This window comes from Dendropsophus ebraccatus, chromosome 1 (assembly GCF_027789765.1).
Source record: "Dendropsophus ebraccatus isolate aDenEbr1 chromosome 1, aDenEbr1.pat, whole genome shotgun sequence".
Lineage (NCBI taxonomy): Eukaryota > Metazoa > Chordata > Amphibia > Anura > Hylidae > Dendropsophus > Dendropsophus ebraccatus.
Window position 1 is genome coordinate 7,925,991 of NC_091454.1, and position 26,074 is coordinate 7,952,064.

The 26,074-nt window shown below is 49.3% G+C and overlaps 1 long non-coding RNA gene across 1 annotated transcript; it reads right to left on the minus strand.

The window, feature by feature from the left end:
- Window positions 1–246: 246 nt before the first annotated feature.
- Window positions 247–6,093, minus strand: LOC138771854 (uncharacterized). The gene is made up of 3 exons (XR_011359683.1): window positions 5,728–6,093; window positions 1,124–1,325; window positions 247–1,029 (listed from the first exon to the last, which is right to left on the minus strand). It is a non-coding gene; the product is annotated as an uncharacterized lncRNA (long non-coding RNA).
- Window positions 6,094–26,074: the final 19,981 nt, after the last annotated feature.

Sequence of the window (26,074 nt, forward strand, 5' to 3'; positions counted from 1 at the left end):
TGACAGCACCTGCCTCTCTTCCCCTTGAGCACCAATGTGCCTCCAAAACCCAGCACCTCCAGTATTGTTGGTGCACCTACTGGACAAGCACCCAGCACCTCCAGGTATGAGTAGTGTTGGTGTACCCATTGGACAAGCCCCCCCAGGTATGAGTATTATTGGTGCACCTACTGGACAAGCCCCCCAGGTATGAGTATTATTGGTGCACCTACTGGACAAGCACCCCCAGGTATGAGTATTGTTGGTGCACCTACTGGATAAGCCCCCCCAGGTATGAGTATTATTGGTGCACTCACTGGACAAGCACCCCCAGGTATGAGTATTGTTGGTGCACCTACTGGACAAGCCCCCCCAGGTATGAGTATTATTGGTGCACTCACTGGACAAGCACCCCCAGGTATGAGTATTGTTGGTGCACCTACTGGATAAGCCCCCCCAGGTATGAGTATTATTGGTGCACTCACTGGACAAGCACCCCCAGGTATGAGTATTGTTGGTGCACCTACTGGACAAGCCCCCCCAGGTATGAGTATTATTGGTGCACTCACTGGACAAGCACCCCCAGGTATGAGTATTGTTGGTGCACCTACTGGACAAGCCCCCCCAGGTATGAGTATTATTGGTGCACTCACTGGACAAGCACCCCCAGGTATGAGTATTATTGGTGCACTCACTGGACAAGCACCCCCAGGTATGAGTATTGTTGGTGCACCTACTGGACAAGCACCCCCAGGTATGAGTATTGTTGGTGCACCTACTGGACAAGCACCCCCAGGTATGAGTATTGTTGGTGCACCTACTGGACAAGCTGTGGGCAGAAGGTAAATTTCCCATAGACAATCCAGCTGAGCTGACATTGTTGGTCACAGCCGAGTCCATGTCTGACACTGAGGATGGGGATACTGAATGAAGGATAAGGGTCCATGTAAAACATGTACTCCATCTATGTGATTGGAATATCATGAATTGTATCATACTCCTGGGTCTGGACCCAATACAGAACCATGAACTTCTATCAGGAGGGGTTATCTGTGTATAGCAGAAACAAGATAATAGAATAATGGAAGTTCTGGTAAATAGTCAAAAATATTTTCCAAGAACACGTTCAGATTCCAGCACTTACATATCATCCCCATCTAACAGCACTGAAATAACTCGGCAGCAGCTTCTCATTAATCTTCACGAGTCACCGACACTGACACCAGACAAATAGATTATCTTCCCCATCCGTGTCATCTCAGATTGTGCAGGCTGGAAAATCAATGCAGCAAATAAGTTGCTCGTCTTCTCTGCCTGCCAACATAACTGATGGGAATGACTGATCTCTGCAAATGGAGGGATATTATGCTCAATATACTAAATATAATATAACTTTTTTTTTATAATACTGCCCCAATATACAGGAATATAACTACTATAATACTGCTCCTATATACAGGAATATAACTACTATAATACTGCTCCTATATACAGGAATATAACTACTATAATACTGCTCCTATATACAGGAATATAACTACTATAATACTGCTCCTATATACAGGAATATAACTATTATACTGCTCCTATATACAGGAATATAACTACTATAATACTGCCCCTATATACAGGAATATAACTACTATAATACTGCTCCTATAAACAGGAATATAACTAGGATAATACTGCTCCTATATACAGGGATATAACTACTATAATACTGCTCCTATATACAAGAATATAACTACTATAATACTGCTCCTATATACAGGGATATAACTACTATAATACTGCTGCTATATACAGGAATATACTACTATAATACTGCCCCTATATACAGGAATATAACTAGTATAATACTGCTCCTATATACAGGGATATAACTACTATAATACTGCTCCTATATACAAGAATATAACTACTATAATACTGCTCCTATATACAGGGATATAACTACTATAATACTGCTCCCTATATACAGGAATATACTACTATAATACTGCTCCTATATACAGGAATATATCTACTATAATACTGCTCCTATATACAAGAATATAACTACTATAATACTGCTCCTATATACAGGGATATAACTACTATAATACTGCTCCTATATACAAGAATATAACTACTATAATACTGCTCCTATATACAGGGATATAACTACTATAATACTGCTGCTATATACAGGAATATACTACTATAATACTGCCCCTATATACAGGAATATAACTACTATAATACTGCTCCTATATACAGGAATATAACTACTATAATACTGCTCCTATATACAGGAATATAACTACTATAATACTGCTCCTATATACAGGGATATAACTACTATAATACTGCTCCTATATACAGGAATATAACTACTATAATACTGCCCCCTATATACAAGAATATAACTACTATAACACTGCTCCTATATACAGGAATATAACTACTATAATACTGCTCCTATATACAGGGATATAACTACTATAATACTGCTCCTATATACAAGAATATAACTACTATAATACTGCTCCTATATACAGGGATATAACTACTATAATACTGCTGCTATATACAGGAATATACTACTATAATACTGCCCCTATATACAGGAATATAACTACTATAATACTGCTCCTATATACAGGAATATAACTACTATAATACTGCTCCTATATACAGGAATATAACTACTATAATACTGCTCCTATATACAGGGATATAACTACTATAATACTGCTCCTATATACAGGAATATAACTACTATAATACTGCCCCCTATATACAAGAATATAACTACTATAACACTGCTCCTATATACAGGAATATAACTACTATAATACTGCTCCTATATACAGGGATATAACTACTATAATACTGCTCCTATATACAAGAATATAACTACTATAATACTGCTCCTATATACAGGGATATAACTACTATAATACTGCTCCCTATATACAGGAATATACTACTATAATACTGCTCCTATATACAGGAATATATCTACTATAATACTGCTCCTATATACAAGAATATAACTACTATAATACTGCTCCTATATACAGGGATATAACTACTATAATACTGCTCCTATATACAAGAATATAACTACTATAATACTGCTCCTATATACAGGGATATAACTACTATAATACTGCTGCTATATACAGGAATATACTACTATAATACTGCCCCTATATACAGGAATATAACTACTATAATACTGCTCCTATATACAGGAATATAACTACTATAATACTGCTCCTATATACAGGAATATAACTACTATAATACTGCTCCTACATACAGGGATATAACTGCTATAATACTGCTCCTATATACAGGAATATAACTACTATAATACTGCCCCCTATATACAGGAATATAACTACTATAATACTGCTCCTATATACAGAAATATAACGACTATTAGTTTCAGTGAGAATTGTGTAATGTTTTTTTTGACCTGTGGTGGCGCTCTTAGACTCTTTACAGTTGATCAGTGATCGTCTTTGGGATCGTCTACAATCATGTTTTTGTTGGGGACTCTTTTTATAAATTCTTGTTGTTGAAAGTGAACAATCCCTTTAATTTCTTCCTACTCGCAGTGACTAGGACCATGGACTCCTGGAGATTATAATCTGTGTATGATGACTGTAATGTGAATTATTTATGTTGGAATTTCCACCTGCCATCTGCCCTGTACCTCACTCCGCCATGTCCGCCCCCCCCACACACACACACACCTACACCTACACATAAATACGATGTGGCGTCCAGGTGAAGCTCATTCCTTGATGCAAATAGAAATCTTCCCCAACCCTATAAGACGCTCTGCGGAGAAAGATCACGGCGCTCATTCCGGGTAATCGTCTCCCGCTTAACCTTTCCGTCCTTTTCCTGGGATTCCATCATGTCCATTACACCAGGATAATTATATGACTGGTAATTCGCCTTCATCAGGGGACGGTGCTGTGTACTTGATGCTGCGCGCTCCATTGTTACCTTCATGAATCTGTAAAGAACAAGTCAAGAAGAGCCACATGGTGCATCCTAGGGCCCATATAATGATAGGAGCAATGGAGGCCGGGTACAATGGAGGCCGGGTACAATGGAGGCCGGGTACAATGGAGGCCGGTTACAATGGAGGCTGAGTACATAGCTGCTATAGGGGCACATACTAGGGGCACATATAATAGCACAGCAGGTTTAGTACTAGGGGGCAGGTTTAATAGCACAGCAGGTTTATTAGTGGGGGCAGGTATAATAGCACAGCAAGTTAGTACTAGGCGGCATGTATAATAGCACAGCAGGTTAGTACTAGGCAGCATGTATAATAGCACAGCAGGTAGTACTAGGCAGCATGTATAATAGCACAGCAGGTTTATTACTAAGAAGCAGGTATAATAGCACAGCAGGTTTATTACTAAGAAGCAGGTATAATAGCACAGCAGGTTTATTACTAAGGGGCAGGTATAATAGCACAGCAGGTTTATTACTAAGAAGCAGGTATAATAGCACAGCAGGTTTATTACTAAGGGGCTGGTATAATAGCACAGCAGGTTTATTACTAAGGGGCAGGTATAATAGCACAGCAGGTTTATTACTAAGGGGCAGGTATAATAGCACAGCAGGTTTATTACTAAGGGGCAGGTATAATAGCACAGCAGGCTTAGTAATAAATAGAAGGAAAAGAAATGTTCGTCCAACAAAGGTTTCTCCAGTTTGTTCAGTCCCATTTCGCTTGAAGAGTCTTTGACAATAAAATCACCACCAAGGATCTCGGTGATCAGCTGCAATCTGTAAGCAAATGCTTAATTCCCCACAGCGCCACCACAGGAGAGATGAAGCATTACACTGTAATCAATAGGCTGTCTTTGTGATCCTCAGCTATGTCGGGTCCTCCAAGGCAAGAGATGATCTATAAACCAGACAACCCCTTTAAGATTACTATGTTCTTATGTTTTTTTTGGGGGTCGGAGCTCCACTTATCAGGTATACAACCTACAGAGACATAGAGCAACATTGTGTTCGAACTGAAGAACTACAAGTCCCAGCGTCCCCCCGGCCATGGAGCAGCCGGAGGCCATAAACCCTGCATATATAATGTATAAATTACTGGTAATTACTCTGAATCTCCGGGAGAAATTACATTTATTACTCCTGGGAGGAAAAGGCGGAAAAATAAACACATTAAATTAAAAGGGATAATTTACATGAATTCAATTAGACGCGTCTCTCCCTGATGGCGGGGACCGAAGCGCAGGGGGCCAGGCGTTAGCCTTCCAAGGTCCCGGCGAGGAGATACTAATATGAATATGTTTATGGTAATGGAGAGAAGTCCATTACTGCCGCAATGAATAATTAAAGGGGAGCTCCACATCTGGTGTCATAGACTGTATACTGGCTCTGTACATTATAATGTTATATAGCGTGGCCTGTGGATTTATCTTCATTATTTACACCCTGTTGGTATAAGAATCTATAGGGGAGTGTAATCAGAATACGTCACTAGGGGGCGCTGTGTATTTAGAGGAGACCTCTAATGTCTCAGATATAAAAAAAAGAGGTTGAGCTAACGTAAATTTGCATAAAAGGATGTTTCTGGTCAGTTGGGGGAGGTGCTGATCAAAGTGGGGAGGGGCTTAAATGGTTTGGCAATTTTGAATTCAAACGTGGTTATCCGTTTTAATGCAAATGAGCTTCATCCCTGTATTACAGGAAGCACTGCTGAGGTATATTACTCACCCTAAGATGTCCGCTTCTTGGCAAGGAATGGGATTGTTCTCGTGTACATCCAGTCCAGGGCAGAACAGCATCACCTCACAAGAGAGAAACCCTGACCTGCCATGGATGCCGCTCCACATGAGACACAGATGGACAGAAGACATTGAGAGCTTCATCTAGGGTCCTTGGTGAGGAAACAGCTGCCCCCTTATTGTTCTCTCCCTCCTTGGCTGAACTTGAGGAACGAGAGGACGCCCAGCAACAAGGAGGCTATACAAGGAAACTAACAAAACCGCCCTAGGGCTAGGCCGAGAATGGAGCCTGTGTAATGGTAGTTAGTACGTCAGTTTTACTATTTATGATAGAGAGAAGCTATAGTAGAGATGGATCACTACTATCACACACACCACACACAGGGAGTTAGGTAACAGCACCACCAACTGCCTCCTTAGTGCATTACAACAGCTAACAGAAACATCTAGAAAGTGGGTGGGCTTATGCTAATAAAATACAAAATGGCAGTTGTGTGAGGACTTCCCGCAGTGTAGTCAGCATCAGAGGAGGAGACCACCATTTTATGAGGAAACCTCATAAACCGCCAGTTTATGAGGAAACTGGAGACCACCAGCTTATGAGGAAACTAAGGAGACCGCCAGCTTATGAGGAAACTGAGAAGACCACCAGGTTATGAGGAAACTGGAGACCACCAGCTTATGAGGAAACTAAGGAGACCGCCAGCTTATGAGGAAACTGAGAAGACCACCAGCTTATGAGGAAACTGAGGAGACCGCCAGCCTATGAGTAAGCTGAGGAGACCACCAGCTTAGGAGGAAACTGAGGAGACCGCCAGCTTATGAGGAAACTACAGAGAGCACCAGCTTATGAGGAAACTGAAGAGACCGCCAGCTTATGAGGAAACTGAGAAGACCGTCAGCTTATTAGGAAACTGAGGAGACCACCAGCTTATAAGGAAACTGAAGAGACCACCAGTTTATGAGGAAACTGAAGAGAACACCAGTTTATGAGGAAACTGGAGACCACCAGCTTATAAGGAAACTGAGGAGGCCGCCAGCTTATGAGGAAACTGAGGAGACCAGCATGCTTATGAGAAAGCTGAGGAGACCACCAGCTTATGAGAAAGCTGAGGAGACCACCAGCTTATGAGGAAACTGAGGAGACCACCAGCTTATGAGGAAACTGAAGAGAACACCAGTTTATGAGGAAACTGGAGACCACCAGCCTATGAGGAAACTGAGGAGACTGCCAGCTTATGAGGAAACTGAGGAGACCACCAGCTTATAAGAAAACTGAGACCACCAGTTTATGAGGAAACTGAAGACCACCAGCTTATGAGGAAACTGAGGAGACCGCCAACTTATTAGGAAACTGAGGAGACCGCCAGCTTATAAGGAAACTGAAGAGACCACCAGTTTATGAGGAAACTGAAGAGACCACCAGTTTATGAGGAAACTGAAGAGAACACCAGTTTATGAGGAAACTGGAGACCACCAGCTTATGAGGAAACTGAGGAGGCCGCCAGCTTATGAGGAAACTGAGGATACCAGCATGCTCACGGCCGGATTAAAGGGGGGGCACAAGGGGCACGTGCCCCTGGGCCTCCACCACTAGGGGGCCCCCACCAGCTGAAACCCGGAAGGGGAGTTCCGGAGCTATTTTTTTTTTTTTTTTTTTAAACCCCTCCGCCGCCCCGGCGCCAACCTCCGCGCCCGGGCGGTTTGGGGGGGGCGATGGGTCGGCCGGGGGATCAGGCAGGTACAGAGGCAGGCTGGAAAGTCTCCCCCATGCAGGGCCGGCGTGAGCTTCCGGTACAGACAGGCCGGAAGCTCACAGTGCAGCCCCGCGATACCCGAACCTCTCTCCTGTTTGGCAGCGGCGTGATGACGTCACACGCACGCTGCTGAGCAGGGAAGAAGTTCGGGCATCGCGGGGCTGCACTGTGAGCTTCCGGCCTGTCTGTACCGGAAGCTCACGCCGGCCCTGCATGGGGGAGACTTTCCAGCCTGCCTCTGTACCTGCCGCCCTGCTGATTCCCCGGCTGGTCCCCCTGCTAGCCGGCTAATCCCCCGGACCCCCGGCTGGTCCCCCTGTCAACCAGCTGATCCCTCAGCCCCCCGACCGCTCCCTCTTCCCTCCCTGCCTGTCACCTCAGCTGCCCCCACCCATTCTCTCCCCCTGCCACCCCAGCTTACCCCGATCTTCTCCCCCAGCCCCCCGATCTTCTGCCCCTGCAACCCCAGCCGCCCTCCCATCTTCTCCCCCTGCAACCCCAGCCGCCCTCCCATCTTCTCCCCCTGCAACCCCAGCTGCCCTCCCATCTTCTCCCCCTGCAACCCCAGTCGCCCTCCCATCTTCTCCCCCTGCAACCCCAGCCGCCCTCCCATCTTCTCCCCCTGCAACCCCAGCCGCCCCCTATCTTCTCCCCCTGCAACCCCAGCTTCCCTCCCATCTTCTCCCCCTGCAACCCCAGCTGCCCTCCCATCTTCTCCCCCTGCAACCCCAGCCGCCCTCCCATCTTCTCCCCCTGCAACCCCAGCCGCCCTCCCATCTTCTCCCCCTGCAACCCCAGCCGCCCTCCCCTCTTCTCCCCCTGCAACCCCAGCCGCCCTCCCATCTTCTCCCCCTGCAACCCCAGCCGCCCTCCCATCTTCTCCCCCTGCAACCCCAGCCGCCCTCCCATCTTCTCCCCCTGCAACCCCAGCTGCCCTCCCATCTTCTCCCCCTGCAACCCCAGCCGCCCTCCCATCTTCTCCCCCTGCAACCCCAGCCCCCCCCATCTTCTCCCCCTGCAACCCCAGCCACCCCCCATCTTCTCCCCCTGCAACCCCAGCTTCCCTCCCATCTTCTCCCCCTGCAACCCCAGCTGCCCTCCCATCTTCTCCCCCTGCAACCCCAGCAGCCCTCCCATCTTCTCCCCCTGCAACCCCAGCCGCCCTCCCATCTTCTCCCCCTGTCACCCCAGCTTTTCCCCCTCCCCCTGCAACCCCAGCTGCCCTCCCATCTTCTCCCCCTGTCACCCCAGCTGCTCCCCCTGTTCCCCAGGTTCTCCCCCTACCCCGGTTGCCCCAGCTGCTCCCCCTGTTCCCCAGGTTCTCCCCCTCCCCCGGTCGCCCCAGCTGCTCTCCCTGCCCCCCAGCTTCTTCCCCTCCCCCTGTTGCCCCAGCTGCTATCCCTGCCTCCCTTCCCCAGTCACCCCCAGCTGCCTCCCTTCCCCAGTCACCCTCAGCTGCCTCCCTTCCCCAGTCACCCCCAGCTGCCTCCCTTCCCCAGTCACCCCCAGCTGCCTCCCTTCCCCAGTCACCCCCAGCTGCCTCCCTTCCCCAGTCACCCCCAGCTGCCTCCCTTCCCCAGTCACCCCCAGCTGCCTCCCTTCCCCAGTCACCCCCAGCTGCCTCCCTTCCCCAGTCACCCCCAGCTGCCTCCCTTCCCCAGTCACCCCCAGCTGCCTCCCTTCCCCAGTCCCCCCCAGCTGCCTCCCTTCCCCAGTCACCCCCAGCTGCCTTCCTTCCCCAGTCACCCCCAGCTGCCTCCCTTCCCCAGTCACCCCCAGCTGCCCGCCTGCAGATGAGTTGTGGTCGGAGAAGTCTTCATGATGCTGCTCCAGATGGAGAAGAAAGCGAAGTGTGAGCAACGGCAATAGGAGAAGACGTCACCTGTGAGTCATTAGTAACTGCACTATAATCACTTCTATAGTGTGCAGAGCCTGTGTATCATTGGGGTCTTAATGGGTCAGTGTATCGTTTGCGGTAGTGTACTGACACAGCCCGGGGTCACTACAGTACACTAGCGCAAATTTTTAAACTAGGACCCAACTACAAGAGCTGCAGGCACTACAACTCCCAGCATATGCTGAGGGCTGCAGACTGTCAGTAAATGCTGGGCGTTGTAGTGCCTGCAGCTGTTGTAGTTGGGTCCTGGGTGCATTATACACTGGATGCTTTGTGGGAGATCAGAATACATAGATCTGTGGGGGCTCAGTGCAGGGAAGTGACCCCAGAACATCACTAATAAGATATAGGGGGAGATGTTTTTGTTCTATCCCCTATTAGTGATGTTCTGGGGTCACTTCCCTACACTGAGCCCCCACAGATCTATGTATTCTGATCTCCCACAACGCCTCCAGGACCCAACTACAACAGCTGCAGGCACTACAACTCCCAGAACAGTCTGCAGCCCTCAGGATATGCTGGGAGTTGTAGTGCCTGCAGCTGCTGTAGTTGGGTCCTAGGTGCATTATACACTGGATGCTTTGTGGCATATAAGAATACATAGATCTGTGGGGGCTCAGTGTAGGGAAGTGACCCCAGAACATCACTAATAGGGATAGGGGGAGATGTTTTTGTTCTATCCCCTATTAGTGATGTTCTGGGGTCACTTCCCTACACTGAGCCCCCACAGATCTATGTATTCTGATCTGCAACAAAGCATCCAGTGTATAGGACCCAACTACAACAGCTGCAGGCACTACAACTCCCAGCATGTACTGACAGTCTGCAGCCCTCAGGATATGCTGGGAGTTGTAGTACAGCAGTACAATCCTCTCATAACTGTAGACAGATGTATTGCTGGACCTTCAGGGCTGATGGTAGTCACCCACAGACTGCAGCCACCAGGAGACTCGGCACACAGTGATTTATTCAGAGACTACAACTCCCAGCATACCCTGAGCATGGGCCATATACTATGGAGGCACATTAGAGCAGGGGGGTATATAGTATGGGGGCACATTACAGCAGGGGGCACAGCAGGGCTGGACATTATTACTATATGATGGCACAGCAGGGGGCAACATTACTATAGGTGGGCACAACATGAGGACTTTATTACTATACGGAGGCACAACAGGAGATATTATTACTATATGTGGGCACAGGGGACATTATTACTATATGGGAGCACAGCAGAGGATCCTACATACAGTCATACCTACATTCAGTGAGTCACTGAATTACAAGTTTTTTCTTTGTTTTTTTTTTGTAGAAAACTATTTGGTAGGGAACCCTGAAGTGAAAAGGGAAATATTGCTCTTTGCCATAATACACACGCTGCTTTTTAATAGCAGAGTTTTACTGTATCAGCTGAAATTGTGGCAAAACTGCATGAGATAATAATTCTGTAGTCTGTGTGCCGCATATAGTATATACTGTATATAGTCTGTGTGCAGTGTATGATATATAGCCTGTGTGCAGTGTATGGTATATACTGTATATAGTCTGTGTGCAGCATATAGTATATACTGTATATAGTCTGTGTGCAGCATATGGTATATACTGTATACAGTCTGTGTGCAGCATATAGTATATACTGTATATAGTCTGTGTGCAGCATATAGTATATACTGTATATAGTCTGTGTGCAGCATATGGTATATACTGTATACAGTCTGTGTGCAGCATATGGTATATACTGTATACAGTCTGTGTGCAGCATGTGGTATATACTGTATATAGTCTGTGTGCAGCATGTGGTATGTACTGTATATAGTCTGTGTGCAGCATGTGGTATGTACTGTATATAGTCTGTGTGCAGCATATGGTATACACTGTATATAGTCTGTGTGCAGCAAGTGGTATATACTGTATATAGTCTGTGTGCAGCATGTGGTATATACTGTATATAGTCTGTGTGCAGCATATGGTATATACTGTATATAGTCTGTGTGCAGCATGTGGTATATACTGTATATAGTCTGTGTGCAGCATGTGGTATATACTGTATATAGTCTGTGTGCAGCATATAGTATATACTGTATATATCCTGTGTGCAGCATATGGTATATACTGTATATAGTCTGTGTGCAGCATATGGTATGTACTGTATATAGTCTGTGTGCAGCATGTGGTATATACTGTATATAGTCTGTGTGCAGCATATGGTATATACTGTATATAGTCTGTGTGCAGCATATGGTATATACTGTATATAGTCTGTGTGCAGCATATGGTATGTACTGTATATAGTCTGTGTGCAGCATGTGGTATATACTGTATATAGTCTGTGTGCAGCATATGGTATATACTGTATATATTTTGTGTGCAGCATATGACATATAACCTGTGTGCAGCATATGGTATATACTGTATATAGCCTGTGTGCAGCATATGATATACAGTATAGCCTGAGAGCAGTGGATGATATATAGCCTGTGTGCAGCATATGGTGTATATCCTATGTATGTCATATGCTGCACACAGGCTATATATGCCATATCATGGGCTGCACACAGCTGTGTATTTTAATCCTTATGGTACGTTCACATGTACCATATCCGCTATATATTCTACACAGCCTTTAAGTACTTTCTGGTTGCTCCTTACTACTTCAGGTAGTGTACATGGTTGGGAACTGCAGATGGGACTTAAGACTTGCAAGTCCAGGTTCCTTCAGCCATTCACATCTGCATATGCTGCTGTGGGGGCTAACACAGGGGGCAAGAGAGCACAGAAAGTACTGAAGCGCTGTGTTCTCGCATTATGTATTATTAACATAAACACAAAGTGGGAACACACCCTGAGTGGGAACACACCCCTCCCCATCCTGTCTCTAGAAAAGAGAAGTGTGGACAGCGCTCCATAGTGTGAAGTCTGATGGCAAATGTGCACAAAAACAGGCGAGTAATTGGAGACTCTCACCTGTAATGGTTGTGCATATGGAAGGCACAACACTCAGTAACGCATGTGTGTGGACCGCAGCCACTCCCAGAGACCAAACCGGTAAGTAAATAGTCAGATCCTCCACTCCAAAACTCTGGGTCTATTCAGGCGCAGATCCAAGATAGGCAAGATAAAAGTAGATAGGACTATAAAAATTTATTAAAATAATGACACAACGCGTTTCGAAGTCGTGCTGACTTCTTTCTCAAGTGTCTTATACAAACTGTTTTCCAAGATCCATAAAAAGGGTTGCACATGCTCAGAAGGAGCTGTGGCACAGATGGTCTCTAATTGTAGACACAAGTAACGCCCATCAGTAGGTGGAACATTGTATCTCTTGGTTAACATATACACAATACATACCCAACAAAAAAATATATATATATATATAAAATATATATATAAATACACATATATATATATACAGAAACATAAAGTGTACATAAAAACATTGCATAAGAAATTCATATACACATAATTAAATAAATATGAATGTGTGTTTGTTTCTATTATTAAAAAGTGGCCTATCTAGTATTTTCAATAGTCTCATTCAATCCTTGTGGGGATAGAGTAGATAGTTTAAAGATCCAGTATGATTCGCGATTGATCAATTGTCGATATCTCCTCGGATGGTTTTCAGGGATCTGTTCTAATATAATAAGTGTTATATCTGTCGGGTCACTTTTATGATAAATAGAATAATGTTTAGATACACTATGCAGAAGAAATGCATTTTTTTATATTAAATCTATGCTTATTCATGCGTGACCGCACTGTCTGAACAGTGCGGCCCACATATTGCAAATCACAACTGCATTCTAGCAAATATACAACAAATTGGGTAGCGCAAGTAAGTAGGTTGCGTATTGTGAATGATTCACTAGTAATATTGGATTTGAAAGTATTTACTGGGTTCGGTGACATCCATTCACAGCAAAGACAACGATTATGTCTACATCGCATGGATCCCGTGTCATCTGTATTAGGTTGTGTGAGATCATCAACTGATATTCTGCGTAGTCTACCTGGGGCTACATGGCCCCTTAAAGTTTTTGTTCTTCGAAAAATAATATTAGGTTTTTTTGGTATTACAGATTTAAGTATTGGGTCATTGCACAAAATAGACCAATTTTTTTGCAGATGTTCTTTAATTATTGATGCTCCACAGTTGTATTCTGTTACAAAAGCATAACTGAGGGGGTTCTTGTCCGTAAATTTATTCTTATGTTTATCTTTATCTTGCATATTATCTAAAATGTCCTTTTGTGTGATATTCTTATTTTTATTGTACGCTTTTTTCAAGATTTTTTCTGGATAGCCTTTATTTACAAATCTGTTTTTTAATATATTCGCCTGCTGTATATAGTCTTCTTTGTTACTGCAGTTTTTCCTTATGCGTTGGTACTGCCCAAATGGCACGTTTTTTAGCCATTGGGGTAGATGGCAGCTGGTGAAGTCAAGAAAACTATTCACATCGACACTTTTAAAGTGGGTTTTTGTAATAATTTTATCTTCACTCTTCATTAGTGTCAGATCCAAAAAATCTATATTCTCCGTACTGAAGTTCAATGTAAATTTGATTCCCCAATTATTGCAATTCAGTTCATTCACAAAGATCTGTGCATCTTTTTCTGTTCCCGTCCATATGAAGAACAGGTCGTCGATAAAACGACGATAATAGGTAACATAATTGGTGTAATACTGGGACTGTGTGATGACACTCGCCTCAAAGCGCCCCATGAATAAGTTGGCAAAACTTGGGGCGAAGCGAGTGCCCATCGCACAGCCCTTAACTTGTTGAAATATATGATCTTGAAAAGAAAAAATATTGTGATTTAAAATAAATTCCATACCATCATAAATAAATTGTGTTTGTATCTTTTCCAGTTCAGTGTCGGATTCTAAATAATACAAAACCGCTGTTTTGAGGCGAGTGTCATCACACAGTCCCAGTATTACACCAATTATGTTACCTATTATCGTCGTTTTATCGACGACCTGTTCTTCATATGGACGGGAACAGAAAAAGATGCACAGATCTTTGTGAATGAACTGAATTGCAATAATTGGGGAATCAAATTTACATTGAACTTCAGTACGGAGAATATAGATTTTTTGGATCTGACACTAATGAAGAGTGAAGATAAAATTATTACAAAAACCCACTTTAAAAGTGTCGATGTGAATAGTTTTCTTGACTTCACCAGCTGCCATCTACCCCAATGGCTAAAAAACGTGCCATTTGGGCAGTACCAACGCATAAGGAAAAACTGCAGTAACAAAGAAGACTATATACAGCAGGCGAATATATTAAAAAACAGATTTGTAAATAAAGGCTATCCAGAAAAAATCTTGAAAAAAGCGTACAATAAAAATAAGAATATCACACAAAAGGACATTTTAGATAATATGCAAGATAAAGATAAACATAAGAATAAATTTACGGACAAGAACCCCCTCAGTTATGCTTTTGTAACAGAATACAACTGTGGAGCATCAATAATTAAAGAACATCTGCAAAAAAATTGGTCTATTTTGTGCAATGACCCAATACTTAAATCTGTAATACCAAAAAAACCTAATATTATTTTTCGAAGAACAAAAACTTTAAGGGGCCATGTAGCCCCAGGTAGACTACGCAGAATATCAGTTGATGATCTCACACAACCTAATACAGATGACACGGGATCCATGCGATGTAGACATAATCGTTGTCTTTGCTGTGAATGGATGTCACCGAACCCAGTAAATACTTTCAAATCCAATATTACTAGTGAATCATTCACAATACGCAACCTACTTACTTGCGCTACCCAATTTGTTGTATATTTGCTAGAATGCAGTTGTGATTTGCAATATGTGGGCCGCACTGTTCAGACAGTGCGGTCACGCATGAATAAGCATAGATTTAATATAAAAAATGCATTTCTTCTGCATAGTGTATCTAAACATTATTCTATTTATCATAAAAGTGACCCGACAGATATAACACTTATTATATTAGAACAGATCCCTGAAAACCATCCGAGGAGATATCGACAATTGATCAATCGCGAATCATACTGGATCTTTAAACTATCTACTCTATCCCCACAAGGATTGAATGAGACTATTGAAAATACTAGATAGGCCACTTTTTAATAATAGAAACAAACACACATTCATATTTATTTAATTATGTGTATATGAATTTCTTATGCGATGTTTTTATGTACACTTTATGTTTCTGTATATATATATATGTGTATTTATATATATATTTTATATATATATATATATTTTTTTTTGTTGGGTATGTATTGTGTATATGTTAACCAAGAGATACAATGTTCCACCTACTGATGGGCGTTACTTGTGTCTACAATTAGAGACCATCTGTGCCACAGCTCCTTCTGAGCATGTGCAACCCTTTTTATGGATCTTGGAAAACAGTTTGTATAAGACACTTGAGAAAGAAGTCAGCACGACTTCGAAATGCGTTGTGTCATTATTTTAATAAATTTTTATAGTCCTATCTACTTTTATCTTGCCTATCTTGGATCTGCGCCTGAATAGACCCAGAGTTTTGGAGTGGAGGATCTGACTATTTACATCCTGTCTCTAGGGCCTGGCATCTTCCTCTGGACTGCAGCCTGTAGTGACCATCATATGCAGAACAGAGGAGGATGCTGAGCCACACAGCCAGGAGTGAGGAGGGGTAGGTGCTAAGTCTGCTACAGTAAGTAGCCACCTGTATAGATCGCTGTATGGGATATATTTGGGGGAAAAAAATGGGGGGGCCCCCAACAAAATTTTTGCCCAGGGCCTCCACCAACCTTAATCCGGCCCTGAGCATGCTTATGAGGAAACTGAGGATACCAGCATGCTTATGAGGAAACTGAAGACCGCCAGCTTATGAGGAAGCTGAGGAGACCACCAGCTTATGAGGAAACTGTGGAGACCCCCAGTTTAGGAGGAAACTGAGGAGACCACCAGCTTATGAGGAAACTGAGGAGAGCACCAGCTTAGGAGGAAACTAAAGAGAGCACCAGCTTATTAGAAAACTGAGGAGACCGCCATGAACTGGTGTATTGCAGATAGCGGGGTGACTACTTACCATTTCCCCTACTGCCCATAGTAGCTCCCCACCCACCAAAAGACCGACACTGACACCATCTTAAATTGGAAATTTTGGCCACAGCAGCCTCTTTATTAAATGCAAAAATGTCCAACCAGAACGATTAATAAAACAATTCTAACTTTATATGTATGACATATATATAACTATAACATCCCCAGGGGAGGTGAAGGATGGCACTTCTGGCAGTATGAAATGGAGAATCCCCATGTCGCAACGCACCGACTCAGGGGAGGGGCAAATCTGCCCCCATACTGCCTCCCCCCCGTTCCGAGCACCATGTGCTAACCACCGCCTAGGCGGTAACCAATAGCAACCCCTACCTGCTTCCACGCCCTGTAACCAACAAGGGGTTGCTATTCCTCCAGATTCCCTCCAAACACCTCCTTACTCCGCGCCATCCCCCACCTCCCCACCGCCACTACGAGCAGGCCCGACCCCTTGGGGCTGTGAGTCACGCCACACCTTAACCGCCTTCTCAATCCCATCTTGCAGATCTGATGTCCACAAATCCAGACCAACTCCATTGGGGTGCACCCCGTCTCTGTCCAGGAAACCCCAGCCAGGCACCTCCATCTCTTTATGTCGCACCACTATCCCCCCATTGCGTGCGACAAACCGGGACACCTCCCGGTTCACTCTGCCCCGAGCTCTATTAATTTTGTCAACAGACCGCGCATGCTTCCAGACAAAGCGGGCCACCATCTCAGACCAAACCACAAGCAGGCCTGGGAACATTGACCACAAACGGAGCAGGTCAAACTTTACGTCCCTGATCAATTCCCGCGAAGAACGCACGCCAAGGTCATTACCCCCGACATGCAATACTAACACGTCGGGCGACCTATCCATACGGGAGTAAAAGTGAATTTCCGGCAAGACACCGCTCCACAATAAACCCCCGATTCCTATCCACCGGATACTGACGGCCTCCCTAGGGAAACCCAGCTGCCTGCCTTCGGGCCTAATCTCCGCCCTGTGCGCCCCCCGCCGGACATAGGAATGGCCCAGGATCCACACCAAGCAGGCATCTTAAAAACAAAAGAAGAAAGGCATAACACTCAACAAGGAAAAAATCGCACAGTCAAACACTGAAACTCACAACAACTCCAACCGCACGTAAGACCGGAACCTCTCAGACTCCCACCTCCCAATCTGCCGCACCATCTGCTCCCCCAATCCCCACCTGACCGCCTCCGTCGCTGCGCCAATGCGGAAAGAGTGAGAGGCGAATTCCCTTGCCGGCAACCCCAGCTTGTCCAGTCCGCTGCGGAAGATGGCAATAAACTGAAAACGTGACAGCGAGCGACCATCACGATGTACCAAAAAGGAGCCCCCCGGCTGCAGACAAGGGCGAACGGACAAAAATTGCTGCACGCACCGGACAGGACAAGCTGCCGCCCCCGGCACCGCATACAACACAATACGCTTACCCTTTCCCAACTGGTCGGTCTTAGACCGACGTAAAAAACAAGACACACAATCCACACCCACCGACACGTCCCCGAACTGCAGGCCCCCACTCGCGACACAAGAGTGGCTGACCAGCTCCCCCACCCGGAACGCCCCAAAAAACGCCAGCGCAAATGCAGCACTAAACAACACCTCCTCATACTCATCGCTACAAATCAGCCCTAACACCCCAATCAACCTAACCAAGAGGTCAAAAGACACCGGCCGCCTACTGTCCCTCGCCACCCTGGACTTACTATACCCTAATACCGCTTGCCGCACCACGAAGTCCTTCGTGGCATCCCGCACCCCGAACAGCTTAAACCAATAAGCTAACCCAGCCAGTTTCTTAACTAATCCGGACGCAGACACCCCCTTTTCAAATGCCTCTCCCACAAAACACAGCAAAGCGGGAACAACTTCCCCACGTAGGCTATCCACACCCAAGCGACTGCAGAAATCCCGCCACTCACGCCAGACAGACTCCCGCCCCTTCCAAGTCGCCTTCGTGACCGCACGCTCCATTAGGGAAAAGGCTGTCCGGAAACCACTCCCCACAGGTGGGCGGGAACTGGCCTCCCCTGCCGCTCCGACTCCGGGGCCAACATGCGAAAACGCTCCCACTGAAAACGAGAAAGGGAGTCCGCAATTGAATTATGTACTCCCGGCACATGCCTTGCCGACACCCACGCATTCACTACCAGACCTCTCAACACCAAACAACGCAACAAGTTTACAACCGGAGGAGATGAAGCTGACAAACTATTCACCGCCTGCACCACAGCCATATTGTCGCAACAAAAACGCACACGCTTGTTCCGGAACTGGTCCCCCCAAACATACAAAGCCGCCACTATCGGAAACAATTCCAACAAGGCCAGGTTCCGAACCAAACCTTCTTCCTTCCAAGCCACCGGCCACTCCCCTGCAAACCATTCACCTCGAAAATACGCTCCATAGCCCAAGGCCCCCGATGCATCCGTGAACAATTCCAGGTCCGCATTCTCCACCCAATCCTCCATCCACACCGACCGCCCATTGTACCGCTCCAGGAACTCCGCCCACACCCGCAAATCCGCGCGATGCGCTGCCGACAGCCGAACAAAATGCAACGGTGAACGTACCCCCGCCGTCGCCTGCGCCAACCGCCGGCAAAAAATCCTGCCCATCGGCATAATACGACAAGCAAAATTGAACTTGCCTAAAACCGACTGCAATTGCCGCAAGCGCACCTTCCGCAAGCCCAACAACTCATGCACCAACCCCCTGAGCTCCACTAACTTGTCTTCTGGCAGCCGGCATTCCATCGCCACCGAATCCAACTCAATGCCGAGGAAACGCATAACCGTAGCTGGACCCTCGGTCTTATCCGGAGATAATGGAATGCCGAACTTCGCCGCAACCTGCTCAACCGAACGCAGCAAAACCGAACAGATCGATGAACCCGCCGGGCCAACGCACAAGAAATCGTCGAGGTAGTGCAAAATCGACTGCAATCCCGTCTCCTTCCGAACCACCCACTCCACGAAGGTGCTAAAAGTCTCAAAATAAGAGCACGAAATTGAGCACCCCATGGGCAGGCAGCAGTCCACATAATAGCCTTCCGCCCACATGCAGCCCAACAAATGGAAACAGTCGGGATGCACGGTTAGAAGTCTAAAAGCCGCCTCGATGTCAGTCTTCGCCATCAACGCACCCGACCCACACCGCCGCAACCAATCCACCGCCCTATCAAAGGACACGTACGACACCGAGCAAAGCTCCTGCTCGATCCCGTCATTCACCGACTCCCCCGCTGGGAAGGACAGGTGGTGGATCAAACGAAATTTATTAGGTTCCCTCTTAGGAACCAAACCCAAAGGAGAGACCCGCAGGTGAGGCCACGGCGGCTCCGCGAACGGGCCCGCCATACGCCCCAGAGCCACCTCCTTACCCAGCTTTTCGCCCACCACATCAGGCCGCAACCGTGCCGACTTCAGATTAGACGGGCGAAAAACCGGAGCATCGGGCAAAAAGGGGATCCGAAAACCCCAGTGGAAACCATCACGCAAGATCTGCGCCGCCGCGCGATCTGGGTATTCATTTAGAAACGGACGCATCGCCTCTAGATTCACCGGCGTCCGCCCCTTTATTTCCAGACTCTGCGGCACGCCCCCCTTTCTGTTTTCTAAAACATTTTGACTGTGGGTGGTTCCCGCCGCAAGTTCCGCATTCATGCTTGAACTTGCAGGTGGACCCAAACCTGCAATGCCCCTCATTATATTGCCAGCAACCCCCCGGGCGCTGGGTGGCCGAAGTCCCAGCCGACGACGCTGAGCCCCCGGCCCCCCCACGAAACGGCTGTGCCGGCGTCCGTGGCGCCGACATAAGCCGCATCCACAAGGCAATATCCTTGTGATCCCAGCCCAAAGCTTGCCTAACCGCCTTGCGCTGCCGGAACTGTTCGTCGTACCGCAACCATGCCGTGCCACCGTAGACCCGATAAGCCTCGCTTATCGAATCCAGGTAGCAGAATGTAACGCCCGGAGTAGTGGATCCACTGGACCGGCACCAGCGATGGCACAAACCTCACCAGGGAGCGGAGTCTAAGGGGCCGCTGGTTTTCACCAGAGCCCGCCGCAAGGCGGGATGGACTTGCTGCGGCAGGCGACCCCCAGGTCGCTACCCCTGGCTTGGTTGCTGGTGTCGGCAGGCGAGGCGTGGCAGGAGCAGTAGGCAGGAGATGGCACTGGCAATGGTCTGCAGGTGAGAGCGCACGTGACAGGCTGAACGCAGGAACAGATGGAGTGACAGGGAAACAGGAACCAGGAACAGGGACTAGGGACCGGGTAACGGACAGGACTCAGGAACAGGGACTTGGGACCAGGTAACGGACAGGACACAGGAACAACAGGGAGCTGGGCCAAACGCTATGGGAAGCATGTAGAGGCTCCAACACTAAGGACAGGGCATGCTGGGATTTATAGGGGAGTGATTGGTGACACTAACCAATTAGGAGCGCACTGCCCCTTTAAATCTGAGACAGCCGGCGCGCGCGCGCCCTAGGAGGCGGGGACGCGCGCGCCGGCCGGCACAGACCGCACGGAGGAGAGGTGAGGCGCCCCAGGGGCCGAAGCAGCAGCAGCGCCGGGTCCCTACACAAGGACCCCGGCGGCTGCACGGGACAAGAGGCGGTCGCGGCGGCAACCCGGAACGCGGGAAGCCGCCGCGGCCGTGACAGTACCCCCCCCCTTTGGCCTCCCCCTCTTTCTTGCCTGCAAATGGCACAGGAAGCCACAAAGTCTTTGACATCTTGGGATAGGCTGGGCCACCAGTAGTGGCGAGAGATCCGTTGGCCGGTCTTACGGACTCCAGGGTGCCCGGCCTCCAACGAGGAATGTCCCCACTTCAAAATACCTCTTCGAAGCGCAGGGTGAACATGAGTCTTTCCGGGGGGTACTCTCTGAAGAGTGGAGGTGACGACTGGTACTAGGCGATCAGGCGGTATAACGTGGCAAGGGACTGTGGGTCTGTGGACGAGGACCTTCTGTAAGTTCTTCCGGTGGTGAGAGGACACGACCTTAGTCTTGGGTACGGGGAGAGGGTACACCTCGTCAGAGAAGGCATCCGCCGAGTCTTGGTCTTCTGCCGGTAGGCCGGATAGAGGCTTGGCCGGGACAGGAAATGACATAATACACTTGGTCTGAGGTGACTTGAGACACTGGTGGGAACAGTCCTGACCCCAACTGAGAATCTCCCCGGTTCTCCAGTCCAGCTGAGGGGCATGTTCTTGTAGCCACGGGAGTCCCAGGAGGACCGCGGGGGAAGAATGGGGCAGGACGTAGAAGGATATCTCTTCTTGATGTAAAGGACCCACCTGGAGGACTAAAGATGCGGTCTGGTAGTACACACGGTCGGTAAGAATTTCGCCCGTGACCGAGGAGATAGTCAGGGGCCTGGCTAGTCGGGTCACTGGTAGCCGCCATCTTTGGACCAATGTTGCCGCAATAAAACTGCCTGCTGAGCCAGAATCGGGGAAGGCAGTAGTCTGATGATTTTGTCCTGAGGGAGTCCGGATGGAAACTGGCATAGACAGACTTGGAATGGTGGCATTCGCACCTAGGGACACCTGTCCCACCGGACCTAGGTGCGAGCATCCTCCGGATGTTTGGGGACGTAGGGGACATCCTAGCCGGAAGTGATCGGAACCACCGCAATAGAGACAGAGATTCTGCTCCAGGCGCCGGATTCTTTCATCAGGCGTCAGGTGAGCCCGTTCCACCTGCATAGGAATCTCAGGAGAGGGTTGGGACATCGAAAGGTCAGGATTCTGGAAAACCGGCGCCAGCTGGGGATGGCGACGGGAATGGGTTAGTAAATGTTCATGCCGAACCTCCTCCTCCCTCTCCGAAAAACGAGTATCAACTCGGGTGGCCAGTAGAATGAGTTCGTTCAGGGAGGTAGGCAGGTCTCGGGCAGCGAGCACGTCTCTCACTCGACTAGACAGGCCCTTCTTGAAGGTGGCCAATAGGGCGGCCTCGTTCCAGTCCAATTCAGCTGCCAGGGTGCGGAACTGGATGGCGTAGTCACCAACAGAGGAGCTGCCTTGAGAGAGGTTGAGGAGAGCAGTCTCGGCTGAAGAAGCACGGGCAGGTTCCTCAAAGACGGAGCGAAACTCGAATAGGAAGGCCCGGAGATTGGCAGCAACAGGATCATCACGGTCCCACAGTGGCGTGGCCCAGGCCAGGGCTCTACCTTCTAATAGGCTGATGATGAAAGCCACTTTAGAGCGCTCGGTGGAAAACTGACTACTCAAAAGTTCAATGTGCATGGTGCACTGAGTCAGGAATCCTCTGCACAACTTAGAGTCCCCAGAGTACTTGCTTGGGAGGGCCAGTCGGAGTGAAGAAGCAGCGTCAGGAGATGGTGTGCGCTGGGCAGTAGTCTGCTGCTGTAAGGCGGCAGTGAGTTGCTGGATCTGCTGTGACTGTTTCTGGATTTGTTGAGCCTGTTGCGCGACCACTCTGGCGACGTCACGGAGATCTGGCACCTCGCCGGGATCCAGTGTTGGAGCCTACTGTAACGCCCGGAGTAGTGGATCCACTGGACCGGCACCAGCGATGGCACAAACCTCACCAGGGAGCGGAGTCTAAGGGGCCGCTGGTTTTCACCAGAGCCCGCCGCAAGGCGGGATGGACTTGCTGCGGCAGGCGACCCCCAGGTCGCTACCCCTGGCTTGGTTGCTGGTGTCGGCAGGCGAGGCGTGGCAGGAGCAGTAGGCAGGAGATGGCACTGGCAATGGTCTGCAGGTGAGAGCGCACGTGACAGGCTGAACGCAGGAACAGATGGAGTGACAGGGAAACAGGAACCAGGAACAGGGACTAGGGACCGGGTAACGGACAGGACTCAGGAACAGGGACTTGGGACCAGGTAACGGACAGGACACAGGAACAACAGGGAGCTGGGCCAAACGCTATGGGAAGCATGTAGAGGCTCCAACACTAAGGACAGGGCATGCTGGGATTTATAGGGGAGTGATTGGTGACACTAACCAATTAGGAGCGCACTGCCCCTTTAAATCTGAGACAGCCGGCGCGCGCGCGCCCTAGGAGGCGGGGACGCGCGCGCCGGCCGGCACAGACCGCACGGAGGAGAGGTGAGGCGCCCCAGGGGCCGAAGCAGCAGCAGCGCCGGGTTCCTACACAAGGACCCCGGCGGCTGCACGGGACAAGAGGCGGTCGCGGCGGCAACCCACCACGCTAGCTAAAATAGAAAAAGCTTGGAGCCAGTTGGAGAACGTCCGCGGGATCAGTCGATACCGCCGCTTCTCCTCCTCCTCCTTCTTGCTCTCATCCGGCTTACCCCTGTCCAAGTTAAACTTTTCCAAGGGTAAGAGAGAGAAGATCTCCACATACTCGTTCCGCCAGATCTTATCCCGCACGTCCTGCTTCAAGTGGGCCCCCAACGGCCCCTCAAAGCACACGTACACCTCTCCCCGCGCCCTATCGTCCAAGTGCACCAACCCGTCGCCGCCCCCCGCGCCCGCGCTACTGCCCGATGCAAGCGCCATAGGTCCCCCCACAGCCAAAGACCCCCCCGTCGCACCCGTCGACCCGGCAACCTGAGGTGGTACAGGCGCCGTGCTACCCCCCAGCCACGCAGCCACAGGCGACCCCGAACTCGTAGGCGCTCCAACACCCTGCCCAACCAGCTCTCTCATCCCACTCAGAAACTGCATCACCAGCTCACCCATACCCGCAAACGGACTCCCCCCAGGCACACTCTGCCCCCCAGCCCCCATCACTCCCCCACCACGCACACCAGACTGAACAGCCGACCACACCGCAGGCACAACGGACATAGAAGGAGACTCACCAGGCTGACTCACGGCGGGTGCCAGAACAGCCGCGACGGCGGATCCTCGGCCTGCTGCAGACCGGGCGTCGATCTCTCCCTCTTCCATCTCAGGCTCCTCTTCAGACGAAGAAGCCCCCACGTTTCTGGAACCTCCTGCACCAGGGACACCCTGTGCACGCAGCTGAACAGGGGCTGTGACAACTGGGGGGCTGGCCGCAGCTACCGACTGAAGATAACCGCCCCTAGCCCGGGACGGTCTGGCCTCCCCCCGCCGACCGCGGGACGTCACCTTACCGGCCTCCGCTGTGCGAGCCCGCACTTCAGGCCGTCTCTGGGCCCCAGAGATTCTTCCCCGCTCCCTGCGGCACATACGGGGCCTAACCCCGGGAGTCGTCACATGCCGGACCGCCCCCTGCTGCTGACGCGAAGAGGGGCCAGCCGCGTCACTTCCGGTTCCGGCCGCCGGGCAGGGGGAGGAGGAGGCTGCAGCTGGGGCCTCCCCCCCTGCTCCGGAACCACGCCGTGCTGCGGGATTCCTCCCACCCGACCCCCCTGACCGAGGGCGTGAGGACCGGCGGGGGGAAGTTGGAGGGTGTCCTGCGCAGGGCTCCCTACACGGCGGGAGCGGCGGGGCATATCGGGGCTGAGCCGCTCCGGCGGCCGCCGGCGGCGTGCGGGAGGGCGAGCATCTGAGGGGCCTGCCTCCCCCCCCGCTTCCCCTACGACCATACCTAGCTGCTCCTGCAGCCAAGCCGCCCCATGTTGCGCCGCTGCCTCCCGCATGAAGGCCAGGACCCGTTCACGCTCCATCTCGTCAGGCTCGTGGCAGCCACCCGACGTCCGTTCTCTGGTCCGGATCAGGAGCATGTGAGTAGCCCCTCCCCCACCCTACTCTTATACCTCCCCAAGCAGCCTACCCCCTTTTATTCCCTATTGGCTATTCCCCAAAACTTCCTTTGCTATAACCCCTCCCCACTCTAACTGCTAAACCACCACGAGCCCCCCATGCACACTGTTAACCCCCTATACACCTTTACCCCCCCACTGCCCACACAGTCATGTCCGGGCTGCCACTAGCTGCGCCCGTTCGCGCCCTCCCTGCTTATGAGGAAACTGAAGACCGCCAGCTTATGAGGAAGCTGAGGAGACCACCAGCTTATGAGGAAACTGAGGAGACCCCCAGCTTATGAGGAAACTGAGGAGACCGCCAGTTTATGAGTAAGCTGAGGAGACCACCAGCTTAGGAGGAAACTGAGGAGACCACCAGCTTATTAGGAAACTGAGGAGACCGCCAGCTTATGAGGAAACTGAGGAGACCGCCAGATTATTAGAAAACTGAGGAGACCACCAGCTTAAAAGGAAACTGAAGAGACCACCAGTTTATGAGGAAACTGAATAGAACACCAGTTTATGAGGAAACTGAGGAGACCATCAGCTTATGAAGAAACTGAATAGACCGCCAGCTTATGTCAGGGGCCCCCCTTTATAAAAAAGGGGGACAGACGGAATTGCACCGCCCCCCCCCCCCTTTTTCTCTAAAAGCCCTATTCCACGGAACGATTACCGTCCGTATTCGGCCGATATCGGCCGCTACGGACGATAATCGTCCCGTGGAATAGAGTGCAACGATCAGCCGACATCATTCATGTTGAAAAACAAGCGACTGGTATAGCAGCGATATGCTGCAGTCGCTCCGTTGAATAGGAGCGTCGGCAGCAGACGCTGCTATATCCTATGGTCTGCCCGGACGATCAGCGCCCCCGCAGCTCCCCGCCGCCCCCTCCCGCACTCA